The sequence below is a fragment of the Cydia pomonella genome, chromosome 18 (genome assembly GCF_033807575.1).
Source record: "Cydia pomonella isolate Wapato2018A chromosome 18, ilCydPomo1, whole genome shotgun sequence".
In the NCBI taxonomy this organism is placed as follows: domain Eukaryota; kingdom Metazoa; phylum Arthropoda; class Insecta; order Lepidoptera; family Tortricidae; genus Cydia; species Cydia pomonella.
In genome coordinates, this window is record NC_084720.1 from 12,073,777 (window position 1) to 12,089,073 (window position 15,297).

The window sequence follows — 15,297 nt, forward strand, 5'->3', positions numbered from 1 at the left end:
TCCGAGCCGGGCCCCGGCGCGAGCTTATTAACAGCGTAAGTCCTGTATTACGAACCCTTGCCTACCTCATGCTAGGGTTTAACAAAAGACAACTATGGACTCGAGATCCGTAACAATTACGCGAGATTGAAATCAAGCTTATACCGGTTGGACTCAGACGATCGCTCGCCTGAAACATGTATGAATTGGGAATAGCATTTCAAGACCGGGAGCGACCCGCGATCTCGCCCCGTCTGAAGACAGTGCATTTTCACAAGAAAATTCAAACCTGATTTGGAGTTATTGCGTTTTAATTAGCAGTTGATATTCTGTCGACGATATTTCGAAACTAATATGAAAGTACAACACCACCTCTGTTTTCAGCGAATTGACCGAATACCTGTATACACAGTTAGATATGGTGGTTCCGAGAAAAGTGTAATAATACAATTGCTCTTGTGAACAATTCGATTCCTGGAAATTTTAAGCTAATTATTGGATTTATTCAACAGTAAAAATACAAAAATTACATTCGAAAATACCGAGAATAATTGCAAAGTTACTCGTGGAATTCGTGTTGTTAATTTGAACTGAATCACAACAAATGTTTAAACTTGTACAAAAAATACATCTGAGCCCCTAGTGATAATTTATTCGATTTCGAAACGTGACGTTAAGTCTCATGTAGTATGGGATTTAGACACAGCGCGCCAAGCGGAACGTTTTGGAAACTCAAAATCCCATACAAAATGAGACTTAACGCAAACGCGTACGTCACGTTACGCTATCGAATAAATTTACACTAGGGGTACAGAATAGGTACAATGTGACATTGAGGTTGATGGCAAAGATGTCCCAGGAAGATAAATGACGATAAACGGTTGGCCATTAGCCGTAGTACCTATCATATATAAAAGGACCGTTAATGCATAGAAATGTATGCCAAAATAAACATTTTAGTTGATTAATAACGATGTAACCTTTTTATCATAATTTAACATTATGATACTAAGCCACCGCTTTGACTTATGTTATATTTCTTAAATTACAAACGCATTACATTTATAATCTGTTATAGAATCGACGTTTTCCATAGAAAAGCCATTACCTACTGTTTAATGTAAACAAACCATATAAATCGTCGCGAACAGATTATTGCGTCCCACCTTTCCACGGGCATATTGTTCATAATCACACAACAAGGGTAATCTATACATCCCAAATATCATGAGGATATAACTCAATACGAAACCAGCAACTGTCCGGCGCCGACGTTCGGTCGGTGCCTACTTTATTTGCATTTTGATGAGCGTCGACACTGATACAATAAACACGGCAGAGCGACCGGGAGCCGGCACGACACGCCGTCGACCCGACTTCGGCGACGTTTAACTGAATCATATCTAACAAGGGACATTTAATTATTTCGGAGTTGGGGAGGTGTCAAGTGGACATACAGACGTGAATGACGAATAAGGTTTCCATGTTGTCACCAACCGAATTATTCAAGTAAGTAGTAAGTCTTAGGTGGTAAGTGACAATTGGGTGCTTATTCTGCTGTTTGTACTCTACAGGTTGTACTAGCATGCAAAAATCTTAAAAATACAAAAAATCTGGCTGTATTATCTTCAAAGAGGAAATCTTTTCACTACAATAGCTTCTATCAGTCAATAGCTTCATTCATTTGTTTCTAAACCAAATTATTGAAGTTACAGGCAATTCTCTTATAGATTTTGGTAACTTGTTAAAAATTTTCATGCACATCACATTGATTGCCGACGATACGACAATTGCAATACAATGTCGAAATAGAGATACGTTTGAAGCAGATATAAATAACGCTCTGCAAACTGTCATTGCATATCTTAGTCAGAATAAATTAAGAATAAATATAAATAAGACGACAGTTGTGCAATTTCAGACCTATAAAGCAAATCCATCAAAACTAAATATCTCTTATAGGGACGAGACAATTACAGAGGTTGAAACTACAAAGTTTCTGGGGTTCAATCTAGACAAACACTGTAATTGGAAAAGTCACATAGATTCCATTTGCCTAAAAATTAATAGGTTTCTTTTTGCCTTAGAGAGAACTCGAAAAGTAGCTTCACTTGCTGCCGCCCTTAGTGCATATCACGCATACGTCTCTTCTACATTGAGATACGGTATCATTCTTTGGGGTAACTCCGTAGATGTAGATAGAGTATTTAAGGCACAAAAAAAGTGTATCCGTATATTGAGCCAGGTTGGATACCAAGAGTCATGTAAGCCATTGTTTAGCAAATTAAGAATATTACCATTGCAATGTATATATATTAAGGAGTGTTGTCTATTTGTAAAAGAATACCCTCATTTCTTTAAAACTAGAGAGGAGGCCTATGGTTCAAATTCTAGATGGAAACAGAAGTTGACTTTGCCTAAATCCAACTTAGTATTGTTCCAAAAAAATGCTTACTTTATGGCAATAAAAGTTTACAATAAATTACCTGATGATATAAAAAACAAACCAACAACATTATTCAAAAAGTATTTAGATTATTACCTACACAAGCATTGTTTTTATAGTGTTAACGAGTTTCTGGACCATAGTGATTAGTTTTATAGTTTATTTGTTTGATTGTTCCTAGTTTTGATTTCGTAGGTATTTTGTGTAAACCAAAGATATAGATTTAAGAATTAGATATAAGTAAAAATATTTGTACACCGGCTTCACGGTAGAATATGAAAGCACTAATTCTAATTTAAGATCAAATCAATGTACCATATTCTGACAAATAAATACATTTCATTTCATTTCATTTCATTGGAATATAATGCTGCCCTGGGAACACAATTATGAACCAACCTTCCAGGATCCCTTTGATTTCTGGTAGAGGCGCTTTCAGCTTTTGTAAATAAATACATAATAATATGCCTCTTTATAAACATGCAGATTTCTAAAATGTATAAGCATGGCAGCGGTAAGATCCTAAATCTTTTGAAAGATGGTTGTCATGTCTAGTATGGAGCTAGATTACAAAAAGCACGTATACATTTTTTGTGCTACAAATGCAATGTTAAAATCGTGCAGTTTCCCCACAAAATTAGGCCTTATCTTACCCTGAACAATTATACCCATGATACGCGGCTAAAGCTGTATGTAAACCTGATGAGCATCTTAACTTACGTAGTACATAAACAAATCTATCGGATCTTTTCTATTTGTGCTTGCCAATCCAAATATTTATCTAAAACTATCCCTAAAAAACTTACACTTTGCATTTCTTGAATTGTCTCATTTTCGTAATTTATATCAATCTTAACATTTTCGCCATGTTTGGAGTTAAAATGTATGTAATTGGTTTGACTAATATTAATTCGCACATTATGTCTTCTAACCATTTTATAACATTTCTTAAAGTCTCAGTAACTTTACGTTCATGTTCTTCAATATTTTAATTATTTTTTGATGTAACAATAAAATACGTCATCACAAACATAACAGATGTATATAGAGTTATATTGGGTAATTTATTTATATAAGCAATAAATAATAAAGGCCCAAGTACACTACCTTGCGGTAAACCAAAGCCGTCGTCAAGCGTTTGGATTATTGTGCACTCCGATTAGACTAAATATTGACAAGTAAATAAATAAATTCATTAATAATAGTTTTCACATTCCCGAAATGAAGTTATTAGTCTACTAGTATAACGCCTAAAAGGTGAATCCGCCGACACCTGTAAAAAAGCAAGAAAAACCATGGTGTTACAATGTCCCGTCTTGATCGCTAGTAGTATCTCTCATTGAATTATTGTATATGCGATAGAGGTGGAGAGATCTGATTTGGACATGTCATTTATATGAAGATTATGAAGCTAGATTCAATTTATAATTCATCATGATCCTTACGAATCGGCTATATCTGGCCTATACCGTAAATAAATAAATAAATAAATCGGCAGTCGGGTGATGACATGTGAGTTGACGTAAGCTTTACTGATAAATTATCAATTTCTCTGCGGGTAGATGCGTACCGGTCCCGAGCCTCACAGTCGGCAAATGGGGTGCGACGGAGCGTAAGTGTGACGGGAGTCACCGGCCGTTACCTATTCAACAGAGCATGCGACGTAATCCTAGGCGAGACGAGTAAACAAATTACCCGGGCCGAGTCGGGCCGGTCGACGTGCCGTCCGCTATTAATTTTAATTCCGGAGCGGGGCGAAGATCGCCGAAGATGGGTGAGAGGCACGCGCCGAATCAGCCCCTGTCGCGAGTCGGGCGATAGAAAACTTGACAACCCGATCAAATTGACTTTAGTAAGTAGGTTTTCATATAAACTAAGTACATAGTGTTTACTATGATTTATTAACTTGGTGTACAAAAAACTACCCAAGTTGTTTAAAAGACAAGTAAGATATTTTCATAAGTAAGTAATTATGTAAACAGTAATCGCGGGTGGAGCTGTAAGGTTTTAAGAACCTGCGAGGAGGTAACCGGAGGAGATGTTCCTTAGCCAGCCAGGTTTTACATGAGGTTCTCGAAATCAGAGTACGAAATGTCATTTGATATTTACCAGTTACTATTTGGTGAAGAAAAATAACGTGAGGTATGAAGCGAACGCGAAGAAATTTAAAGTGTGTGTGTGTGTGTGTGTGTGTGTGTGAAGTCACTAATTAGCATTGGTCTAGGGCCGAAACCTGAGGCAGTAAAGTTATGCCAAGCAGTGGGGTGACTGTAGACTGGTGATGATTTTGATGATCAGTTTATTTGAAATTTAAGCTTCAATACCTATGTATATTAAAGAAGGACCGACCCATCTAGGTAGAAAGGTACGTAATATTTTCCTTTTGATTTGCATTCAAGCTATAAATTAAGATATAATATAGTGTTATATATAATTTCATAAGACCGTTACCAAAAATAATCGGAAACGCAGAACATAAAGACCTATACTTGTATATTCTATCGTATTATACAGACAAGAAAAAACGTACACCAAATTGCGCATTATGAATTTATTATTCCAATTTCTGCAGCTCGACACCTTTTAGATTTTTTCCCCTTTCACTTAAATTCTGTCTGCGGCTAAGACTTTTATCAGTTGTTTTACTTGGGGATATTGAAAATTTAAATTGGATTTGAGTTTATGACCCGGAAGCATTTCCTTGGCTGGAAAGATCTATTTGCATTGTGGTTTCACTTTGGACAACAATAACAACTAAAAATTAAAATTCTAGATAGTTCTGTGAGTATGTTGACATTGCGATCGAACAAAAGATAAGAGTTTCAATCTCAATATTTCTCTTACGCCTTGGCGCACGAGAATATTTTATGATGTGAATATATATGCCACTCTGAGCAGCTTTTACTAACCGTATAAGTACCTAGAAATATTTTTCGCATGTAACATGTACTGCCACCCATGTTAGATACTGCATTATATACTTTCTGTAATTAATTGGTGTAATTAACGTGTAATTCTGGTAGCCTGTTTTCATCCGATTGACGGTCAGCATCCCGTTCATTGTTCTCCGATTTTTTAATTAAAATAATAAGATATAATATTCGAATGCAGAATAAGCGTCCCGGCATGTCAATATCAGGTAACCGGCAGGTGGTCCAGGATTGCAAGCGACGGACAGCCGGTCCGTACACACCGATCATATCAGAATGGATGATAGAAGCAATTGTATGTTTTTTTTTAACTCACGAATGTTCGTTTAATTTTTCACCAAGTGGTCATCTAGTCAATAAATGTATCTTATGATTTAAGAGCGAGCGTCAATACGAATGGGCCAGGGGAGAGTACGTATCTCCAGGGGCGGTAGCTATAGTTGTGCCGTTCTCGAGAACGTTCTGTTTACTATAGGGAATGTTCCCGCACGAGAAAATGTGACGTCAAACGTGGCGTTCATTCTAACAAAAACGTCTGCACTATTGACACTGACATATCCGATTCATATATATATATCTTATATTTGACGTATATTATAAGTTCGAATCGTGCCAATGATCATTTTCATACACCACTTAAGTTTTTTGAAATGACGTTTTCTTCAAACGAGTCACTTTACTAGGTAGGTAATTTCGAATTATTTTTGTATAAAAACTATAGTTTTTATTTTAAAATTATTCTCTGAATTAGTTGTTCATCAGGTCATTCATGAATAATGTAGTCGTAATATAGGTATTGAATTAATATATGCTACTGATGTTCAATGTTGTAAATGAGACATAAAACAGGTTATCGTGGTCCTTCCCATAAAGTACCTAGGTTTAATTTTCATTTTATTTATAAGTATGTAGCTGCAATAATCACATAGAACGTAAGGAAAGTTTAACTTTAAGTGACTTGAGAGCACAGTTGTTTCAATAGTTACAATACGAGTAGTACATGTAGATCAACTGTTAAATCATTAAATTGTGTTGATGGAACCAGAAATATTAAAAAACATAGACACAGAAGCAACAGTTTTGAATGTCCTATTATTATTGTAATGTCAGTATCAGCCATGCCAGTTGGAATAATGGCTTGACTGTTGCAAGAGCGATGCACATTTCAGCTAAATATCTGGGTATAACAATATTTAAAGTTTACATATACTACTTACAAGCAATAAAAGCAGGCAATTTTGAGTATAATTTCCACACAAAATTATCCATTTCTGGAGATGTGACTTATTTGAAATACTTGTATTTAAAATGCATATACAAAATTCAAAATACCTATTTTGTATTTACATACCTTTTAAAGAAAACGATTTTGTATTTTATTTAAAATACTTTTTGGGACCTATTTTATATTTTCAAAATACAAAATACTTTTTATTATGTAAAGTTAAGGAGTTACAGTCTCGTCTGACATTACAATCCTTACAACTCTCTAATTCTTTTATTTTAACATGGAATATCCACAAGCGTAGCGAGTGATAAAAATGCGGAATCTTGAGCGTTGCGAGGGTTTCAAGGCACGAGAGGTGAACAAACTTTTCTGTCGAGAGGCGAGAGAACACAAACGAGACGAGATACTAGCTGTAAAACATTACACACCTAAATTAATATTATATTAATCCTTGGCACAAAGCCTCAAGGACCTATTTTAGATTTAAGCTAGTTATAGTAATCATTTGTATGTATCCATTATGTATAAATTGTTAATGTAAATAAAATGTCATATAAATGTGAATATAATGCTCTTAAAAATTGACCGTTAAAAACCATCACTTAAAAGTTCATGAAACCAGTTAACATGAGGAAACAACACGAAATTTGCGCGCTAGAGGACTGAATGACACACTTTATAAAGAATAAAAAACTGTAAATTCTGAGTAATACTTTTTAATTCAGACTAGGTATTCACTATTCAAGACTACCTTTTATCCCAAAGTATTTGTATTAAATACCTATTTTGTATTTAGTATTTAAAATAGTATATCAACGAAGTATTTGTATTTTGTATTTAAATACTTTTTATAAACTTTTTTTACATCCCTTTTTTGCCATTTTCATAGGTTTGAAGTGAAGTATGTGTAAGTTCAGTTAAAAAATGTTGTATTCATATAATCAGTCAGCCGAGTGAATGTCAGATAAAAAATTTGTTAAGTTGCTCCATGGACTTTGGCTACATCTGATGAAAATGATGAAATAAAACATTTTTTTGAAGTAGCACAGCTTAAACCGGTTCATGTTAAGCAAATCTTATCCATAATTGCCCAATACTCAATATTTCGAAACAGCGCACGAGACAGTGCACTAAGCTCAAGTGCAATCCAAGACGAAGTAATATAAATTTTCCAAGGTGAATAGAGAAAATGCACACAAATTGTTACTTCTTACTTCCAGGGGTTTAATCAAGGGGGACACCCGCCGCGTTCGCCAGCATCCGAGCTTCCTTGAACTTGGCGCAAATTGAGAATAATGGAGCCCGTACGCCATTTTAGGGTTCCTTGGAAAAGTCTAATCATCGACATCGTGTTTGCTTTCTCTTCGCGAAAAGCAATAAAGGGTATAACTAATACGTCGGTCTTCCGATTATGTTGTACAAAAAATAAAACTCTCAAGGCCAAAATGCCCGACAACATGTACGAGGGTTAAGATAATGACCAGCTGGCTACTATGTTTCATCATTGAAGTGTTATACGGCTATAACCATAAAACGAGTAAGCTTATTAACACATTTTCGTGCCAATAAACCCCTGGACTTGCATCATCACAAAACTTCATCTGTACCGGTGGAAACTAAACCTTATTACATCATTCTATGGTAATGTAACTATACTGCATTTGCCTCATAAAAGATAGTGAACAACGGAAACCAGCTACACATTCATTTACTTACCTATCTTCGTTCCAACGCACTATCAGATTCAAACACCAAGACAAATCTTAGCTAAACAGTACTTAAATACTTAATTGCTTCGTTTTTACCTCCAGATTTTAGATCACGCGAGGGTTTAATTTTACGGGGCCAAGTCATTGAATCGCTCCCTTAGGATCTGGATCATTAAGTGGGTAAATGGTTAATGAAAATAGAATGAGCACTAAACATCGAAGCGGAATTTCGCCAGTCACCTAGCCGTCATTAAATGTTGTTATCGTCGCGATTAAGTAAGAAAACAAACTTGGCTGGAAGGCGCGGGGGCGTCGCGAATAATAATCTCAGTTTACGACAGGAGCCGAGTGAATCAATAAAAACACTAATAATGCACAGGCGTAATCCGGCCGTGCAGCGCGATTACCGACACTAACGAGCTCGTAAAGACGGATCTCCAATGCAAGGCTTAGTCGAGCCGAAACATTAAAACGCGGGATGGGGCTACGGGTCTACGGGCGCTGCACTATTCTGATTACCTCTACTCAGTCTGATCGCCTTTTAAACCATTATTTCTAAACCAAACCTAATTTAAAGTCACGGAACACACTGTGACACGCTTCCTCGAAGCCTGCCAAAGCCTACATCTGTGTGACTTCCATTATCTACCACGCTGTTGATAGTAAACTCATCGGAAAGAAACACTGTATGTAATTCAATGCAGTTTAGCTTTCACAAGCCTTTAATTGGACTTCACTGAAAATAATGGTTTTAAATATTTATAAAACAAATTGTTTCTGGTTTCCGTTAGCTGTGATTGACATGAATGCTTACATGAAATACATAGTAATTATTTATCGCGTACGTAACGATATTTTGTTAAAATAAGCGTTAAATAATTCCATGTTCTCTGATATATTTTCATGCAGTGTTTTAGCTTTATTCCCTGTAAAACATATACACTATCTAGTTTACATCACCTGGTTTTTCTAATTTCAGTAGGCAGCTTATTTTGATACTCGTATGTTGGAAAATTCATGTCTTCTTAATCACAAAAGGAGCACAATTATCCTATGCCTTGAACTGCAGAACTGCTAATTGAATATAGAATAGTTTTCTAAAATCACACGAACATATTTTGTCGCTGCGGATATCTAAAAGATCCCAATTTAAAGTGACTATCAATTGGGGACCGATTTATGAAAATACAATTTGCTCATGCATTGTATCTTCCGTTGTGCTGCAGCTCTGCATAGATTAGACGACGCTGGATTAATCTCGTGGAGCGGAGGACACAATAGGCTTTATTAACATGCATGCGCCTGGCCCGATACAAATTGCCGATGAGTCGCCGTATTTGTGTGGCAAGACGCCGCCCGGCCGGCCTGGCGTGTAATAATGTCGCAGCCGTTTACCTTGCCTTTAAGATAGGATGGTACGAGTATAGTGGTGGCAACTAGGAATCCACCCTCGAGTACCAAATCGTGTTGACACAACAATTATCAGCCACATGATTATGCACATATGCAATTCAACCTCACTCAACAAAGGAAAAAAAAACTTTCTATCACTCAGGTATTATTTGTACGGATAGTTGAACAGATTTAAGAGTTCAACTATGGAGAAATAGCGGCAGTCAATACACTGATATTTATATTCTCAATAACTATTTTGTTGGTCCATTTTTATTTGAGACGTATATACAAAAACAAACAACAATTAACAATCAATTGTTCATAAACCTATTACATAATACAAAATCTCGTTAATACTCAAATAATATTATATTAATAAACAGTTATTACGGATTATTATTAGCTACGCTATTTGCGTCTAGCAGGCCCCCACCGCTCGAGCGGAAGACGACTCAATCATTAGACCCGTTGAAGAGGTTAATTTCGATAATCCGCTTTGCCGTTCACCTAAAATCTGGCCATCTAATGCCCTTGCTTGCGAAGTCATGGCGCTCAAACGCTCAGAAAATGAAGTGTTAATGGGATGAGGCCTCGCAATCCGTAACAGCTAGGCGTTTCAAGAATGCGTACTTATATGGGTCGCCTGAATATTTGATTGGCTTGCGCTTTAAGCGATTGGAATACCAACCTTGCTCTGAATTACAGTGCGAGCCACCGGTAACCATTGAAGTGAATAGCCTGATGCCATCCCATCTTACCATGATTGGAATGAACGAGACAGTGCGACAGTACAGTGATGTTAGCTATTAGTTAATGATAGTTAATAGCAAGCTTAACTTGAGCAGGTTAGAGTCATCACTAAGTTAAACAGAGGTAAATGCGTTAACTAAGCTAAATGTAGAACTAAGGGATTTTTACTAGGTATTCGTCGCACGAATATAAATAAATGAAACATAAGTTGCAGCTAAACTACGCTAAAATTTTGTTTCAGAACAGATTAATTGGATTAAAATAAAATGAAATGAACAAAAACAAACACCCCTAAGGCTCCAGCATTCCTTCATTATGTGTATGTAAAAAGCATACACAAAAATTGGGACGATCGACGAAACATTCCCAAAAAGGGTGTGATACCGGATAAGCTACCTAAAATAGAAAGCGTCCATCCGATATCAGTGATTGAAACCGTTCAATTTAGGGTCCGAACATTAATTGGGGCAACGCTTTTAGAAAGTGCTAATGAAGAAAATAGATCAGTGAGGCAGCCCGATGACGGCCCCGCGGCTTGCCCGTGATAGCCTTAAGGCTTGGGGCACAACGAGGTTGTAATCTATTGATAATTATTAGTTACTAATATACATATATGTAGTACTGTGACATTTTTCGCACGCTTAGCGAATACGACTGCAAGTAAAGTGGTAATAGAAATCAGTTGCTGATACAAAAACTTTAGCAAAAGAGAAGTTTCCAGTCTGATTGCGTTTTAATATCTTAATTGTGCGGATCTGAGAAATCAGTATACGCTAATGTATCTCTGTCGCACTAATATGTAAGAGCGATAGAGAGAGATTGGATTACCGTTCCGTTCGCTACGACTCAAACGATTGGCATTTTGGCTAAGCCCTCAGATCAGATTAGAAGTCTCTTATATTAACAACAATAACAATTTTGAATTATTAGTACATTACGATACAAGTGCGAAAAATAAGAAATTCGAAACGAGTGGTGATAAATTAAAACACGACCGAAGGAAGTGTTTAAATCGACACGAATTGCGAATTACCTATTCGCACATGTATCGTACAACGTTTTACAGTACATATGGCCCTTTAAATGCTCGACATAGTAACGTAATATGCTAATTTTCGCACTAGTGCGGTAAAGTAGCACCATATGTACTGTAAAACATAATACCTATCAGGCTTTGTTAAGTTCCAAGTCCGTAGGTGATGCTATACACGCAATTAGAGCAGGTTAGGTCTCATGTCATGTACTTAATTGCAATATCAACATATCGCTCACATCGGTTTCACAGATGTCAGTTACCAGTTATTTCCCATAATTATTCTAAATTTTGCTACAAGTAAGTTGCTCAATAAGAATACTGGCTCTGGAGGCCACTCAATGTGTTCCAGGCCTCGTTCCGGACATGCCCCGCGGTCGAATCAACATTTGCCGACGGATCGAATTACCGCGGCGCGTCAACGTAACGTAATTGATTCAGCGTCCGGCGGGCGCCAGCACTCCTTTTTGTCTCCGTGCCGGGAAAAAAAATGCGAATTTCACCACTAATTCAATATCCGCACGCTTTCCGGTACTTTCCACGGCGGCGCGGGAAAATAAAATCGGTTTACTTATTTTGCATATTTTAAATGATATTTTCAGTACTTGCAAATAAACAAGCACCTGGATATGTTAGTGGCATCTTTAGGTTTATCGAAACCTTTTATGAATAAGTATTTTGTACAAACAGTTAAAAAAATAAAACAACCTCCGTAAAACTCAGACATATCAAATAGCTCAGATAAATTAAAACGGGTCATTCACGGTTTTAAGTGGAAAATTGCTCATCGTGACATGGCGTGAGTGGCCCGTTACCTATAATATATTCAATAGATAAAAATATGTATACTAAATAACTACTAACGCACTCATATATATATATTTTACCCTACATATTTCACTGAGAAGACAGATATACTGTGGCGTAAACTTTTGGCCTACTTACCATAAACCTACAGTCAGCAAATTATTAGCTTAGCCCCCTTCCTTCAAATATGTGTGACTGTACCCAATGTTTAAAATCTTGTTTCTAAATTGTATTTATGAACTGAAAACACACATGAACTTGAGCAACGTTAAAACAGAAATTACATTCACATGAGTTTCTACCGTTTAGTCTAGTTTATTACACCTTGGGTTTATTAGATCACCATCGTACTGTACCCAATATTTTAAACAGTTTTGTAGGGCGTCTGTCCAAACTTATATTTGTATGCTTAATAATTCAATAAATAAATAATAATAAGATCATTAAAATCATCATCATCCCACTGCCTGGTGCGACCGGTTCATGGGTGTCTACTCGTATTGTTGTGCCTGTGGACGCGTTCCAGCGGGCGTGCTAAATGACATTTAAGCTCTCCAAGGGACCTCTACGTGTGGGATCTATATCCCCACACAAGCCTATCAAAGGACCGGGATTTATAGGCCCGTGAAATACAAGGAGATCATTAAAAATATTTTGGATAAATCTTTCAGAACTTCTATAAACTACATCACTCCTAAAATCAGTCTAATCACAAATGATCTCTTAAAAAGGATTTATAATTAATAGTTTTCCTCTGCTCTGCACTTTGCTCAAGTTGCATGGTTGTAAAGAGCAAAGAGAGGTACCAAGATACATCAGTGTCTGAAGCAGGTCCGTTACGCGACTCCCCACCTCCGTGTGCATATTTCCCTCAACATATACAAGATCATATTCTTGTAATTAGGTGTATTTCAAAACTCGAGTTAGCACCATTGGAATAAAGATGAAATTCGTACTAAACGTGGATGCGAGATAAGAACTCGCGTTAGTTACGCGACGTCGTGCAATTGAACACCAGGCGACGTGGAAACAGATACGCGACAAATGTACGGGAACAGTACTGAATGATTTCACTGGAAACACTCAAATGTTGGTTGCATTTGTGATACGTTTTATACAGTCCTCTAGTCATGGGAGATATAGAAAGCAAACATGTATATCCCCTATATTTAACATTGTATAGTGACATCCTATATTTTGGTTATACATTATGTATCTGAACGTAAAGCAATTACTCAAACCCGTTAACGTTTAGGTCATACTGACTTTTACTATGGGACAAACCCCGAAATGGCGAATAACAAATTGACTCTCCCCTAGGAAATTTCAACATCAGACCAGCAAAATGAAAGAAACAGCCAATTTTTTTTTCGCGATTTCAAGATTGGTCCCATAGTAAAAGTTGCTACAACGATTAAAAAAGTTTACAAACAAAACTCATTATCAATTATTATTTTGATTTCAATTTAGTTAAGTCTAAGTATTACATTTATATATGTTTATGCTTACTATTTCTAATTAATTAACAGTTATGTTAATTGTGAGACTGAGTTAAATCATTCAGTAACATTCATTTATATGACTTTACTATTTGCTTATCCGATCTATTTTCTATTATTGATGCATATGGAAATCTATTCAAAGTGCGTGGCAGGGTCGAAACTCTTGCAATATTCGTTAGTGCTAGTCGGTAATACAAAAGTCAGTATTATTATCCGATTTAGCACAATACAGGAATTTGAAATTAAAACACATTTATATCGAACAAACAAGATCCAAAACAGAAACATCGAACTGCTTAAACGTTTAACGTAATGGTTCCGAAATAACAATTTACGCTATAATATAGACCGCCAGCCAGGAACAGATTTCCATGGCCAATAGCATCTCAGGCGATAACTCGTTAAGTGGTTAAAGGCGATGTATGATTAATCCTCGCGAACATCAGTTGCGGCTCCGTCGAAGGGTTGAGGAACAACAGCTACTGTAACAAATCACCTTATGCTATTTGATACATATTTCTAACTAGCGACTCGCCCCAACTTCAAACGGATTAACAAATTATACACCTAAACCTCCATCAAACATCACTCCATGAAAACCGCATGAAAATACGTGCAGTAGTTTTGTGTTTATCGCGAACATACATACATACCTACAGACGCGGCGGGGGACTTTGTTTTATAAGATGTCGTGATTATTAAACTTTTAAAAGTTAATTGAATTCCGCGTTATTAATTTTACATAATATAAAAAAATTAAAATGACCGACGTAATTTGCGCCCGGCCCGCGGTCTAATATTTAGACGTGGCTACAAGCCCAAAGAAGGTTTGATACAGCAATGAAAAAAATAATAATGCAGCAAACAGACATTGCATAATTTAACAAGTAGTACGTAAAATAAACATGATGCCATATCAAAATAGAATTGAGTGGAAAAACTACGAACTCACCTGGGAGGGGAGCGCAAGCAATATTGCAGGAGTCGATTTAAACAACGAGGTTTCAACTCAATCCTACGGCCGTGTAGAAATAAAACAGTTTCAAATGAAACGGGCCGGCTAATTCCCAGGCCAGAGCAACAAGGTAACATACCCAGGGAAATGATATAGTTCTGATTGCTGTATTTGATGATGCATTTTCCGATATCGGCTATGATAAATACGTTGAGTCTAATCGAAGAGGCAAATAAAATCAGTAAATAGAAGCCACTCCCACAAGGAAACTTTAATGCGCTGTGACGCGAGTCCTACTCGCAACGGCCGAACATATTATACCCTTACGGTACGAAAGATAATGATCTAATAAGCCCTAGATGTAATAAACTAGGCTAAAAGGAGGAGGCTCACGTGAACGTCTTATTAATTAGTGCACATCATCGAATTTAAAATATTCGGGAGTACCTACTTTATAATTATACAATATATTTGCTATTTAGTTATTTTATTGTGAAACATAATTTCATGACATAGGTATTCTTTTAGTAGGTAATATGGTAGTATCATATTTTTAAATAGCC

At 36.5% G+C, this 15,297-nt stretch overlaps 1 protein-coding gene across 3 annotated transcripts in view; it reads right to left on the reverse strand.

Annotated features, from left to right (window-relative positions):
- LOC133527487 (membralin) overlaps nucleotides 1–15,297 on the reverse strand; it is a 134,966-nt gene that overhangs the window by 62,238 nt on the left and 57,431 nt on the right. The gene's annotated exons all lie outside the window — the stretch shown is intronic.